Raw genomic sequence first — 16,313 nt, forward strand, 5'->3', positions numbered from 1 at the left:
GATACTCAGCAATCTTGTCATAACATGCTCGTGGAGCTTGCTTCAGCCCATACAAGGCCTTACGAAGCTTACATACATACTCTAGGTGACTTGTATCCTCAAAACCAGGTTACTGATTCATATACACTTCTTCTTGCAAGTCACCATGCAAGAACACATTTTTTACACCCATCATGTAAAAACCAATCTTTAGCTACAGACACCCATAATCACAGCTCTCACAGTTGCCATATTTTAAACCGAGGTAAACATTTCCTCATAATAAATCCCATGTTTCTGCGCATATTCTTTGGCTACCAATCTAGCCTTGTACCTGCTTATGCTATCATCACTATTATGTTTCACCTTATACACCCACTTACATCCAATAGCTTTCTTGCCTTCAAGCAATGGCACCAAATCCCAAGTCTTATTTCTATACAATGTGTCCATCTCCTCATTCATAGCTTTCCCCCAATACAAATTTTCAATAGCCTTATCAAAACATGTGGGCTCTACAACTTACACAACTTTTGCCATGTAAGTATAGTGATATGCCACATAACCATCATAAGTCAACCTTTGCACAAGGTTTTTGACTCTTCCAGATCTTTGTAACTTTGCATTAATGGCTTCTAAATCCTTCTTTAAACCAGGTGTCCTCATTGCTAGAATCCTAGGCTCCTCATTAAGGCTCATCTCTGAGCCACTAGAATCTCCATGAATGCACTCAGAAATATCAGGCATACCAAGGGGCTCAACCACTTTCTCTTTACCTTTATGTGATGTACCAACTACATTTCCATGACTGGTATTATGATGCAGCCTGCTACTCCATGGTCTATCAACAGAACCGCTAGATGAGGACTCTCCTGGTCCACTTAATGATTGTGATTGTTGACTTGCATTATGTGAAACCACAATTCCACTTACACCAGTCCCAATAGCATCTTTTTCAGCAGCATACCAGCTACTCATCTCATCAAATACAACATCTCTGCTTACCCTCAATTCACGTGTATAGGATTATAACATCTATACCCTTTTGCTCAAGGGAATACCCAATAAACACACATTTTTCTACCTTTGGATCTAGCTCAGTACGCAACTCATTTGGCACATACACATATGCAGTACATCCAAAAACTTTCAAGTGAGATAAATTATGTTTTTTGCCACACTGAATTTCTCCTCTGGTGCTACATCATGTATGGTGGCTAGTAGGAGTCATGTTCATGATATAATCTGCTATAGAAACAGCTTTAGCCCAATAGCTATGTGACATATTCTTCTTTGTCATCAATGCTTGTGCTATCTCTGCAATGTGTCTATTTTTTTTGCTTAGCAACTCCATTTTTATGTGGAGTGTATCTACATGTAAATTGTCTCTGAATGCTATTCTTCTACAAGAAATCAGAGGACTCATTGGAGAAGTACTCTCTCCCTCCATCTGACCTTAGGCACTTCACATGCTTCCCTGTCTGCTTTTCAGCCCACCATCACTCTAAAATTCTAAAAATGAGTGAAAACTTCACTCCTCTCCTTCATGATCCACACTTTCCTCATGTGGTCATCAATGAATGTTACATAATACCTGCCAGCCACGCATGGACGTAGTTTTTGCAGGACCCCATACATATGAATGCATAACATCTAGTACATTCTTGCTCACATTTCTATTATGTGGAAATACATTCTTTGTCTGCTTTTCAAATTGACATGCTTCACATACTTTCTGCATACCATCAATCTTAAACTTAGGTAGCCATGCCATAATTTCTTTAGTCTCCACAGACTTCATTCTTTTTATATCTGTTGCCTTTTACAACCAACCTGCACTTATCTTTAAAGTCTTCTACATAACAACCATCAGGGCTAAACCGCAACTCCAAACCCTGCTCAATTATCTAGCCAACAAAAATCGAATTCTTTGTAATGTTTGGAACATGAAGTACATCTACAAGGTACTGCACCTTACCATCCTGCATAGACAATGGCACATCTCTAACATGGGTAATAGGATGAGAAGTTTCATCCCATGTTTCAACAAAACCCGGTCTTTCAAGACTCTTCATTTCCTTGAACCACTCACCATGACTTGTCATGTGGTTCGAAGCACCTAAATCAACATACCATACATTATCCTAACATGCTGATACATTATTTCTAGACACAGAATTAACTACGTGTTGCGTAACAAACAACCTCTCATTATCCTCATTATTTTTGTTAGAGGACGCGTACTTATTTTACTGCACTTTTCTATTTTGCATGTCATTCTCCTTCTTATTATAACAATATGCCTGCACATGTCCAGGCTTACCACAGTAAAAACAGCCTCATGTATCATTATGTAACCTTTGTTAATTACCATGACCTCTTTGACTCCCCCTGCCTCTTAACTAGCCTCTTCCACTTGTGCATTGTTGTTGTGATTCATGGGACTGTTGCTACTGCTACTGATCATAATTTTGATTACATGTTTGGCCACCACCTTGGCCACATCTAGGACCTCTACCTCGTCCTCTACCTGAACTTGTGTAGAAGGTGTTCAGATATCGAGCTCATCTAGTGAGGCGGTGGACACTGATGACCTGCCTGGGGGATAGGCCCCACACTTACACCACTGGCATGGTTGGTGAGATCATGGGTGATATGTGGCCAGTGGGATGATAGGCTGTGTGGTGATAGCCATTCTAGAGACTGGCATAGTTATAGCGTCAGCTCATTTAGTTGGGTTCACACTATAGAGGACCCTAATATGTATTTGGTTGAGTACCTTTCATATTGTGTGTACTCTTATCTTTGTATATGGTGTGTTGAGTGTTGTGTGAAGAAGAAGAAGATTTTCAGTCTCTCACCTTGTGTGTTCTCTTTTAGGGTTTTGTGAGTGCGTGTGTGCCTGCAAGAGCTCAAGCTCTCTTCTCCCCTGCATCTTTTCAGAAGGCCTGCTGCTCTGAACTCTTTTTGTTTTGTGAAGACTGTTGAGCTTCACCAAAATTCTTCTCTTCAATGATTAGCATTGACATCAAATCTGTAAAGTTGGGAATGTTTTCCCGAGTCTTAATAGATGTCTTGAATGCCTTATATTGTGGCTCGAGACCACGAAAACATACTTCCACCTTATCATCATCATCAACAGAAACACTAATAGATGCAAAGGATTCCACAATGCCCTTGATCTTCAAGGTATAATCATTCATAGACATGTTTTTCTTCTCCACGATATGAAGCTCATTCTTCAACTGAATCTTTCATGCCTTGGTGTTAGTTTCATACAGCTTCACCAAGGTGTACCATGTCTCCTTAGGTGACTTGGCATCCTGTATATGCCCAATCATGGTGTCATATATGCTAATAGAAAGCCAATACACGACTTTCTTGCTTCTTGATTCCAATCCTTGTATTCTTTTACATCTATAGCAATTGGATTAATCTCTGGTATCTTTGGTGCCTCCTCATGTTCACCTTCAATGTAGTCCCAATAGCCTTTTCTCCCATCAAAAAATTTATTAATCTAAACCTCCAAGCATGGAAGTTTTTCTTGTCAAGCTTCTCTGCTCTACAACAATCTGGTTAATTCCATCATTTGACATCTTGTCTATAACACAAACTTACCAAAAACAACACTCTTGTTTGACCTGCATAAACTGCTGTATTCTTTGCAACGATACTATGCTACACCCAAACTGTCATAACCAGTGATCTTAACTTCCATACATACACCCAATAGCACATGTAAGACCTCTTTGCGGTACACATAGTGTTTGTACAACCAATCACCCTTCCTGCTATACAGTACTAAAAATAGAATTCTGTAGACAATCGAAACTTACTTGCAGTGCCCGTGAATGTTTGCGAACTAAAAAATGGAGGTCGAGACGTACCCAAAACACATTTTTGGCCTAAATTTTTTGTCAAAATGACTATATAGGTGCCTTAAGCTCCGCTCCCGCGCGAAGAAAGCTCCTCAATTGGAGTTTGTTTTCTGGTGCCTCTCAAACAAAGAGCTCTAGACAAGGGTGTAGTAGCCAACACAAAGGGAGAAGAGTAGATGAAGCTCTTACCTTTGTACCGCTTCATGTGCTTCTCTTACTTACCGCTTATTTCTTAGCATGAACTAGGCTTTGATACCATGAAAAGATTTAGGGGAGAAGCGAGCTTGAGCTCTTGCAAGCACACACACACTCACAAACCCTAGAAGAGAACATAAAGGTGAGGTAGAAAATTGTTGTTCTTCTTCTTCAACAAAAGAGGTCTACAAAATAGATAAAGTGACTAACACACATACTAGAGTATATACAAGCTGTCCATAATGTGAACACACTAAAGTGGAGTGGGTAGGTGTTGACTAGTTGGTGTAGTTCAGTTGTAGAATCTCTTGCGAAGATGTAAGATTCCTCCTCAGCCCTAAAAGGTGTATAAGCTCTCACCTCAATCCCGTGTAATCATCCCCTATTTCAGAATGCAAGAAAATATTATTTTCCCTTCTTTTGGCTTAGAGAGAGAAAATATTCTAGAGAGAGATAATTCAGAATTGAGATATTTCTGGATAAAAAGTTTCTCCTAATATCTAAGATGAATTCCCTTGAAACAAAAGTTTAAAAAGAATTTTCAATGTGCATTAGGAATTAATTGAATATGTGTATTTAAGGCCTTAGCCTAAGGGTCCACATTTTCAGAAAAATTTGGATTAAGATCCAAATAAGGTTCCAAAGGGCCAAAAGGATTAATCCAAGTGTTGGGATGACAAAAATGCAAAGAATAAAAGAAAATATCCCAAAAATGAGTAAATGTTCACATAAGATGAAGAGTTGACTGAGTATTAGTTAAAAATTAAGGTTTATTAGTTAAAAAATTGAGATATTTTAGTAAAATGATGAATTTTTAACACCTTAGTAATAAGGAGGGAAAGCCATCAGTAGGTGCCTTTTTTTTATCATCATTACTTGTTTAATTCAAAAAAATGAGATATTTTTATCTCTCCTCTCTCCTGGTGCAAACTAGATAAAAAAGGAAGCCAAACTGATCCAAATCTTGTCCAAACTGAAGCTGGAAGACTCTAGAACCTAGTTGGTCTTGGTTAGTGCCCTCCCTCACCTATAAATAGACCCTCATTTCTTTGTATTATCATCTTTGAGTAACTACATGCCAGTATTATCTTCAATTTGGTATAATTCTATTATCCCTCTATTTTGCCTCTTATTTTGGGAGCTTTGGAGCTTCTCTATTCTCCATCCTCTCTTGGAGATTATCCTCCCCTCTTGGTGGCCAAGGACTTGCTTGTGGGCTTCACTTCTATCCAAAGAATCAAGCCAAAATCAAGGGTAAGTTATAATTTAACGGTTTTTTTCTATTCCTCTCAACAATGATTTTCTTCTTCTCAACCCCTCTAAAGCTTGAGAAGCTTTCAATGGAATGGTTTTCTCTTGAAATCAAGTTTTCCAATCATTCATAATGTTTAATTAGATTAATGCTAGTCTTTATGCTTAATTATAATATTTTCTTTAAGAAAATCTCTCTTTTGGAAAGATTAATCATCTTTATGATTAGATCCTTATTAGAAGGATGATTCTCAATGATAATCTATTTATTTTAATCAAAACTCTAGGCTTGATAAGCTAGAGAAAGAGATTAGATATTTTCATGATTTTTAATCTAGTAAAAATGATGGTTAACTCTTTTATCTTGATTATGAGTAAGAAAAATCATATTAACTCATTCTAAATTGAAAGAGGGTTATGCTAACATTTTTAGAAATGAGGATTGGTTATTTTAGAATAATCAAGAGATTTATTCATAATTATGCTTATAATTATGATTATAATTATGTTATGTATGCATAATTTAATTTTAGTCTATAAGAAGAGTTCCTATCATATTTCCATTACAAGTATTCATTTTAAAATAGAAAATTGAACATTCTCAGTAATTACAGCGAAGCTATGGTAAATTTTTTTAGAAAAAAGATAAATCTTATTTTTATGTATAATTTTAATAAAGAAAAAAGAGAAATTCCTATCATATTCTAGGTATAGATATTTTATACTAAAAGAATGATTTTTATCATATTTATGGAAAATACTTTTATAGTATTTATGCATATTTATTTAATTAGAGAAAAGATAAATTTTTGATATATTTATTTTCATGCATAAAAATTTAGATGCAAAAAGAGGAATTCCCATGATATTCGAGATTCAAACATTTAAATGTTAAAAGAGGAAATTTTGGTATATTCCAAAATATGGATATTTTTATGTATTTAAAAGAAACATTTTCATTGTATTTTGAGTAGAAAAATGCATAAATTAATTTTGATGTTAAAAGAGAAGTTTTCTCCATAATTTCATGTAGGAAATTTTGGTATATTAAGGTTGAGGATCAAATCGATGAAAAGAATATTTTAGATTAGACATGAGATGACTTCTAACAATAAGTACCAAGGCTATAACTAAAAAGCTATAACCAATAGGGGCCTATAACTTTGTTGTATTCAATTTGGGACCAACTATTTACAACGCTCTGAGAAGGCTATAAACTAAAAAATTGTAACCAATAGGGGCCTATAACTTTGTTGTATTCAATTTGGGACCAACTATTTACAACACTCTGAGAAGGCTATAAACTAAAAAATTGTAACCAATAGGGGCTTATAACCCTGTTGTATTCAATTTAGGACCAACTATTTACAGCGCTTCGAGAAGGACTGCATGGTTAGCTCAAAGACTATGTCCTTTGAATTGTGTAACATGTTTCTTTGAACAAACATGTTTGGGTCAGGTGTTGTACTCCATTGGCACAATCAAAGGGAACAAAGTGTGGGTATAACCCACAATGAACATGAACTTTGTGTCATGGATGATTTTGAAGCACTCGAGGCATGAAAGCCTAAGGTCATCCTTGTTTATGGATCGGTGCTACTGAAGGAGCACACCATTCATGTCAGGAACAAGCACCTTATATTTGCTCTCTGATGTTGGAATAACCACCTGTAAGGGATCAAAATAAGTGCTTCAAATGAACTTGGCTCTTCACCAAGCTGTGGATGATAATCCTTCCCTACATATTCTGCACATCCATGTGTATCAGTATGCAATTTATCATCGCTATCATCCTATGGTGGATGATATTCCATCCCTGTATTTTTTGCACATCCATGTGTATCAATTTATCATCACTATTAATTGGATGTGGGCATGGAGCGAAATTCTTCGTGAGTGAGCTTTTAAGCGGGCTTTTTTCCTCAAGCCTTCCCTCTTTGTTCTCTCTCTACAATTTCAACCCTCTCCATCCTCCCCTCCCCAACCCTCTGCCTAGCCTCGCCCAACCCAACCCCACCCAACCCCTCTCTCCCTCTCTCTATCTCCTCCAACACACAACACACACCCTCTCTCCCTCTCCCTCTCTTCGCTCCTACCACCGTACATCCTCTCTCTCTCTCTCTCTCTCTCTCTCTCTCTCTCTCTCTCTCTCTCTCTCTCGGGTGTGAGAGGGCAAGGAAAGGGGGGGGGAGTCCACCAAAGCACGCAAGGGGAGGAGAAGCCTGTATCCCCCTATCATCTTATGGATGATATTCCATTCTTGCATCTTCTTTGCATCCATGTGCATCAGTATCACTACTGTCATCATGTGACTCCATCTCTCAACTATCGAAATGTCGCATTCCTGCATCCTATGCATCAAGCTCATGCACATCTGCAAAAGGTGTTGATTCATTTTCCCAAGGCCCCAACCCCCCACTAAACAAATATGGTGCCAATAGAAGCTCTACATCAGCCTCATGAATCAGATGATATATATTTTCCAAACATTCATAATGACCAAATTTTACAATGAAAGTAATCCACAAGATAATTTCAAAATGGCCAAGATTGCTTCCCTCGGTTCTTTATTTTTAAGTGGATAATACAAGTAGGGAGACAAGAATCAAGTGATGCTTACATACCTTAATATGTTGGTGCAAAAAATAAACTTCAAGAAGATCAAGTTAGGATTTTTCTTGGTGGGTCACATGATTAGATTAAGAAAATATTTAGCAAATTCTTCATTTGGTTTGGCAAATAAAAGTTCTTTTGATATTCCAAAAATATGTGATGTGTTAGAAGAAGCTTATGTTCCTAGACGCAAAATTGAAATAATTGAGAAAATATACGTTTTTGGGGCTTTTGCAATGGGAGCAACAAAATATGCCACTACTTTTGCACAACTTAATGATCATAGATTTCAACATCAGTTCAAGATACATAATAATGATACTTTACTTTTGGAAGTACTCAAACTCTAAAGCGTGGAGTCCTAATAAGGGGTTGAGGTTTCAACATCAGTTCAAGATACATAATAATGATACTTTACTTTGGAAGTACTCAAACTTTAAAGCGTGGAGTCCTAATAAGGGGTTGAGGTTTCTATGGTTTTTCCCACAAGGCACAATTCATAAAGCAGAATAAAATCTTCTCATTGCTACAAAAAAGGCATAGAAATCTCAAAGAGAAAAACATGAAGTTGACTACATCCAATGCCTAGAGGAAATTAAAGAATTAGTGCATGATGCTCATGCATATTTTTCAACCGGCACATTACAATGGTGGGAGGGTTTTTTTGAGCAGAAAAGAGAACACTTATCAAAAACAAGGAAAATGGAGTTATTTAGTTAAATGTTCATTTTATGTGGCCTCTAACCTTTCCACTACCAATGTGACCTTGCACTTGCTATTAGTAGTTAACCTTCTATTCTTGATAATCTCATCTTGCCTTAAACCTACTTATGGTTCATGGAGAAACCACGAAAACGCATGCTGAAGAAAGACTTCAAAGCATCATCAACATGGAAGTTTTAATGAGTTGTGTGTGGGAACAACGATTGTAGTGTTAGCTTCAGAGGATGATAATAATTATCAATTTTGGATAGAAAAGATCACAAAGGTTTATAAGGAGAACAATGTTTTGAATGCAATTGAAGTTCCTTGGTATTGGACAACATTAAATAATCCATTAATTGGGAAATATGATCATGAGATGAATAGAGGTAGCAAACGGCATAAAGGGTTAATATAGTCATCACTGTTAAGTCTTTAGGATGTTGAAATCAGTGTGTATTTGATTTACTTTACAGGTACTTTACAGGTATCTTGTCAGTTCAGGAAGCAAACAATCAAAATTCTGAAGTAGAAAGTGAATGAATTATCTTGATTGAATCGGATGTTACTTATAAGATAGTTTTTTTCTTTGTTCTTCTTGATGGTATAATTATGGATTTTGTATTTCAAAATTTTTAATGATCAGAATAATGAGCCATAATGGGGGTACTCCTTATCCATGACTTATCACAATATTGTAGCCATCCATGTAGTTAGTGATGGTAAATTTTGTGTAAGACAAATGTTTACCTCCTAATGACTAGGTTATATGAGCTAAAAACTAAAACTATGTAATAGCTAATGATTGAGAAGATTATTTACTTTGTGTTTCCATTAAACAAGGTAGCTTCTTACATCATTCCTAATATTTCCACTATCAAATGTTTTTTGACACACACTTGAACATTATTCAAAGATGAAGATAGACATTTGTAAAAGTAACTTTATAATAGTTGTTATATACTTGTTAAAATTATGATATTTTATGGCATATTTATACATTTGCTCTTTTCAAATTGCAATCATGTCTTTCTTCCATAAGGCATCCTTTAGAAAAAATTATACTAGCATCTACATATATACAAAAGGTTTTAATGTTGTGCATAAACAACGATCTATATATCAACATTTATGTAGATGAAATATGTGGAATAATTAAATGATGGTTCCCATGCACTTATTTTGACAACATTTTATAATTATAATATTTTCATTAAATTTTATGGCATCATGTCACCGTATAGTTGTACACACACTAGACACTATTAACATTAATTTCAATGTCTACTCTTATGGATGACACATCAATTTTTTCCAAACTTAAAATGGCTTGCTAAGGATACTTACTGAGAACACTTGCCTTACCTTGTAAACTTTGAGATTATAACTAATGGAGTAAAATTAAATCAAAACAAACAATATGTAATTTTTTGGCCTTGGTAAGGCCCAGTTCAACCTTTCTAGGTGGAAGGGAGGCAAACGATGTCCTAGCTAGCATGGCAACTCAATGGTGAAAGTGTGCCTAAAAGGTCAAATGAGGCTGACAACATCCACTCCCACTATGGTGAAAGGCCTACCAAGGAGACAACTATAAAGGTATTCGGTGCACACAAGTCATAAGCAAGGTACAATGTTTAAAACTTCTAAGAAAAGTTGTGTGCTTACATGGCTCAATGGCATTGATTGTCTATCCCACTCAAATGCATTACAAGTTGGATTGCTCCAATTTGTTGTAAGCTATATGGCAGCTTTTATAAAAAGAAGTGTGTCCAAACGGATCGCTAAAATGCCCCATTTTTGGCCTGACACAAAAAGAACCATATAAGCAACATAATGTTGTGAACCTGACCTAAGATTTGCTACATATTCACTCAATAACTGGTGGTCATAACTTTAGATGTCAAAATCTCCAAGGTTCTAAAAAAATTAATGTTATTTTTATTCAATGTCTTTGTCACAGGAAATGCAACATGAAAATTTTATTTTTTATTATGTACAAAGTCCAAATGACTTTCAACGCAATGAATGCAAAAAATGACAAATTTGTTTGATGTAACTTTATTGACTAGAGTTTAAATCACCTTTAATTCAATGAATGCAGACATACGGTCTATTTCTTTTTTTAATCAATCAAATCAAAAATACCATTATCATGAAAAAATCTATTTCTATGAGTTCAAAGGGAAAAAAAACATATGAATGCATACATATGGTCTATTTCTTTTTTTAATCAATCAACTCATAAATGCCATTATCATGAAAATTTGTATTTCTACAAGTTCAAAGGGAAAAAAACCTATATAACCTTTATACAAACTAAGAAAAGAAAGGCTTAGAAGAGTAAGACCAAATTGCATACGTCAATTTGTTTAGGTAACATTATTTGCTTCACCTTTTAGTGTTAAGCATTACAAGATAACTTTATCACTTGAGATATAAAGATGAACATCATACAACAACTTTAATATCACCACCAAAATAAAGTGACTAAAAGGGATTTTGAACATTCAAGTATGTCCCAAATATGTCCTAGTTAATTGAAATCATAGTGAGCTAAATTCTCTTTTAAGGATGTGATAAAATTCTCTTAAAATATTTTGAATGATTATAAGAACCAAATGAGCAAAAAAGTATATCAATATTTGGATATGTATAAGAAGTTTATATAAATAATTTGGTAGTTTTCATATATATAATTTTAGATAAATAGTATTCAATATGACACTAATATTGTATAGAGGAAATATATATATTGTGATGTTCTACATACATAAATGTGAAGTATTCCCATATGTTGTGTTGTTCTACATATATATACTTCACATATATAAATGTGAAGTATTCCCAATGTGGAAAATACTTGACGTGGAAAATAACATCCGAATAGTCAAGATAAAATTACAATGAATAGCATGCATTGATTAAAAGGATCCTCACATTGCTATTTGCATGGCTTTAAGTTTGCTCATTATTTTTCGAAATGCTATTTTGAAATCCTTCAATGTTTAAAGTATGTTAAAATAAAGTTTTATGGTATGTTAAAATAAAGCTTTATGTTTGTGAATAAAGAAAATAGTTTATATAATAAATTATTCAAATTTTATGGGTAAATTTGCCATTTCATCAAACTTATAAGATTAACTATGAGTTTGCATATTTTGCATTAAATTTGAAAGTATGGATAGTAGAGTGTGTTTGCATTTTATACAGTGAGATTGGTGCATGTTTGAAAGTACACACGTGGGGTATTATTTTTGTGCTACATAATAAGAAAGTGATAAAGTGCTTAAAAGTAACATGAAAAGAGACATCTTGTTTCGTGATCATAATGTAAACCCATAATATACACTTTGTGATTAATTGGAGATTCAAAAGTTAGCGCGTGGGATGAAGGAATGCCTATGCTACAAGAAGGCAAAGAATATCTTTACAAGCTTTTGAATGAGGAAAATATAAAAAACCCTATGGGTTGGTCCATACAAAGTTCTACTATAACATGGCCCCATTTTGTGCTCTTAAGCACTATGTCAGGTTAGGTGCCAAGGGAAGACATTAGGACCTCCACCTTTCGGTGTAGGTTGTGAAATCCATTAGATGGTGCATGCCATGACTAGATGGTTGATGGTAACATTCATAACACATTTCGTGTAGTTCACCTTAAATTAATTGGAAAAACTATAAGCCACGTTCAGAAAGCATGGAATATAATAGAGACTACCATACATTATTGGCAACTTCTCCTTTATCTATTTGAAATGTCAATTTTATTGGTGAAATAATCCAAGCTTGCATGCAAAAATGTGTTGATCAATACTCATCATTTCCATTTGTTTACGTTTTGATTGTGTTTGTTACCTAATAAAGGTTCCCCATGGCATTGCTAAGAGGGTAACATTTTATTGTATGAAGAGACTTCAAAGTACAATGTGTATTAGTCATAGTATTATGTCTAGAGGGTACCATGTCTATTACCAAAGTACCATGCTCATTAGTTAGTATATTGCATTGAGAGGCAGGTACTCCAAAACTTTGCCCTTAAAACACCATGTTCATTAGTCATAGCATTGTATCTAGATGTACTAGTACTTTTAATGATTTCGTCATAGTATTGTAGATGTACTAGCACTTCCAAAATTTGGGAAAATCTCTAGCTTCACCCTTGAAATTTGGGCAAACACTTTACTCTTCTAGCAATTGAGTATTTTCCTTCTCCCACCCACCTTGCACGAGCACTTTATTGACCCGGAGCCTTGGGTGAGCAACTTACACTGTTCTTGTTTGCAACTGGGGGGGGGGGGTGTTTTCTATCTTGGGAGCCATACGAGCCGGATTTGGGTGAAAAGGGCATCATTGAGTGCCCACCAGTGCAACTTTAACACGTCGTATGTTAGGCATGAGGGTGAAGGTCATGGGACAGCTACCATGAGGAAGGCTCGACCACCCATTTTTCTTTACCCGTCCAGCTAAGCAATGTACAATCTCCCATGTCAATTTTCCTGCCAACTTGCTCACATGTGTGTCTTAACCATGTGTGGAGACTCGCTTTCGAGCTCAGAGCCCCAGGCCGTACGGGTGAAGGTGAACTGCAAGCAAGGGTGGAGAAGGCCATGGGAGAGGAAAATATAAAAGGGGAAGGACTTGGAGGAGCTTGGATCAAAAGCAAGGGCTTACGATAGGGAGACACGTGGCGGGTTGGAGATCAAATACCACGTGATCATTGGCCCGCGACTTAAGTAGCTTTTATCGTATGCGGTCAGGAAGATTTGGTTAAATGCCACGTCATCCAGATTGCACGACCGGCTGACAGCTGGCGTGCAACCGCTGAAAATGATTGGATCGCACGACGAGACAAGCCGTCTACCTGCCAGCTTGTTTTCTAGTTTTTAAAAAAAAAATAGGATTTAATTATTATTAGATATATTTTTGCGTCCTACATTTTACTAAAAAGGTTTTTCACCAATCATCCCGCCCACAAGTTTTTTTTTTTAAATCCCCAACCCTTTTTTTAAAAAAAACTTTTTCATCTTTTCTCGTGGAAAATGCCAAAAATAACGATTTGCACCAAAAAAAACCCTCTACTTTTACACTTGCAAAAAATAAAAAATAAAAAAAAATGCCCAATTTTCAAGAGTTCAACACTTCAAATTTTAATGTTCCCAAGGAAATAAACTTTGAATTTTAATGTTCCCAAGAAATAAACTCTAACTCCTAAGATACAATAGCACAAAACCTTTTCGCATCGAAAAACTGAACTTTAAAAACTTTATATAGAAATTACACAGTGATGTAAGAGAAAATATTATAAAGCATTACATACTCAATTTAGTACATCATTGAAGTGATTTTGGCCAACCATAAAAGTGATTTGGAAGGTCATAACACTTGCAACAATAGAAACACAATTATAAAACAATTTTAAAGTACTTTGAATCGTTCAAATATCGTGAATAAACATGTCCAGCTCTCCATAAACCAATAGCATGTGTAAAATCAAAGTACACAAGTGGTAATCCTTCAACGGAAATGTGCATAAGTACATCCATGCTCTTCGTTTCCAACCGGCTCTTCGTTTCCAACCGGCTCCTCGACTTACCTTTGATAATGTTCTGCACACTAAAACCTCTTTCACACACTGCAGTACTACCGCATTGCAACATTACAATTTGAGCTAGAGATAGCAATGCACAATACTTTTGATGCCACACATCATTTCTCCCAATCAAACACCAAGTGTCCTTGAGAGTGACTTACCTTTCCAATCTGACGCACCCTGAATTTTGAACACATGAAACTCTTTCCTTAAGCATCTCTCATCTAACATTGCATAACTGTGTGTACCATCTTCTAATGTCGCACCATATCCATAATGCAAAACCAAGGCATCCAACTCAACAGCACCATAATTTTGTCAAGTCTTTGGATGACGGAAATCCAAGAGGAGCAAGAATATTAAAACTTTTCATAATAGAAGAATCAGCAGATCTAGTATCAAAGTGATTCTTAACTTCATTTGCAAAACTCCATTTGAAAGTCAAGAGCTGCAGCCAAAGCCAGCATAAAGTCATCATAAAGGTATGTGAAGTACTTGAGCCACTTCTTTTATGCCTGAAAGAGGAGAATGAAAGATTGTATAAGATAATTGCCAACTTCAAGTTTATATACATGTTGCATTTCTTGGTAGATGTGTTGGAACACTTAGCTAATGTGTCACTAGTGTTTCAGAAAAGTTATGTGGATGTGACAAGCATACCAAGCTTGATTTCCTCTACTATTGCATTGTTAGAGATGTGGAGTTTTCAGCTGGTCCATGCTACATTGATATGAATTTGCAAGGTCATGATGGTTATGGATTTGCAAGGTCATGATGGTTATGGATTTCCATCCATTCCTGAATTTGGTGGTCAACATGGTTGGCCGACTATGCGCAATGCAATTAAAGGTGATATAGATTATGGGGTAAGGATTGAAAGATGTGTTGTTGGGAGTGACTTGGCTGCAGCTCTAACCACCTAAGTTTGTGGATTTTCTCCATCTTAAGGTGTGGACAATCCAATTCTTCTTGCAATTGGGCTAATCTTGCTGAATGTTTAGAGCTCTTCTTAAACAAACCAGCAATCTCATTTAAGGTTAAATCCATAAAATTAGCATGCTGAATGTTTAGAGCTCTTCTTAAACAAACTAGCAATCTCATTTAAGGTTAAATCCATAAAATTAGCATGCTGTGAGTTTTTGAATGCATCAGACACGCATAAATGTGTTCTATAAGCAACACAATGGATGGCGGTCATAAAAGGACTCTTCTTTTTCATCAAGGCAGCAAGACCATTGGTTACACCTATCATAACAGATGCTCCATCCGAACCAAAGCTCACTAGTTTTGAACGATCAAGCCCATACTCATCTAACAATCCTACTAAGGCATATTCTAGTCCCTTGGCTGAACGATCCATGACCTCAAGCAAACCCAAAAAAGAAGTTTGCACATCATTATCATGTATGTAGTTTGCATACACTATAAGATGCTCCATAACAGAAATATCTATTGACTCATCAACCATGATCCCAAAGAAAGGAGAAGCCTTCACTTTTTGGATGACATAACTGCATATAGATTCACTTATGTATGAGGCAAACAAGGCTGCAGCCTTATCATTTTGATAAAGCTCTTTGGGAAGAGCTTGCACACCACACATAGACATTAGCTCAACAAGACTAGAAAACTTGTTGAAAGCAATATCCTCCTTTTGTTGGTAATGTAATAGGCACATTGAAATAAATTTAAAACTCACAATCCACATCACCTTGTTGCTGCGTTATTCCTTTTTTAGAGCATTTTTGCCATAGTTAACAGAGTAAGCATCCCATTAGTGCTGGTTTGAGGACACATGCACTCTGATGGCACTTAACTATATATTCACTGATCCACATGTACCAAATTCACTTCTACATTTTCTCATTTTTTGGCATATAGTGCAAAATATATGACCACATGCAGCATCAAAATGTGCCTAATCAAACGATATGTTCCATGCATCATTCTACATACTGCAAGAATTTTTAATTCTCACTACCTCGTCCTCGGGTGTTATTAGAAACACCTTCAGAGCCATGCAACTTGAATCTCTCTCTTTCTTGGCTTTCTTTTTGGATTGGGCAATAGAAAGCGTAAAACCAAGCAACTCTAACAAAGTTGAT

General features: G+C 35.8%; 1 pseudogene; it reads right to left on the minus strand.

Annotated features, from left to right (window-relative positions):
• Positions 1-6,899: 6,899 nt before the first annotated feature.
• LOC147626401 (uncharacterized) lies at positions 6,900-16,075 on the minus strand (annotated as a pseudogene).
• Positions 16,076-16,313: the final 238 nt, after the last annotated feature.

Source organism: Cibotium barometz, chromosome 22 (genome assembly GCF_041138505.1).
Source record: "Cibotium barometz isolate CiBa-2024 chromosome 22, ASM4113850v1, whole genome shotgun sequence".
Taxonomy (NCBI): Eukaryota; Viridiplantae; Streptophyta; class Polypodiopsida; order Cyatheales; family Cibotiaceae; genus Cibotium; species Cibotium barometz.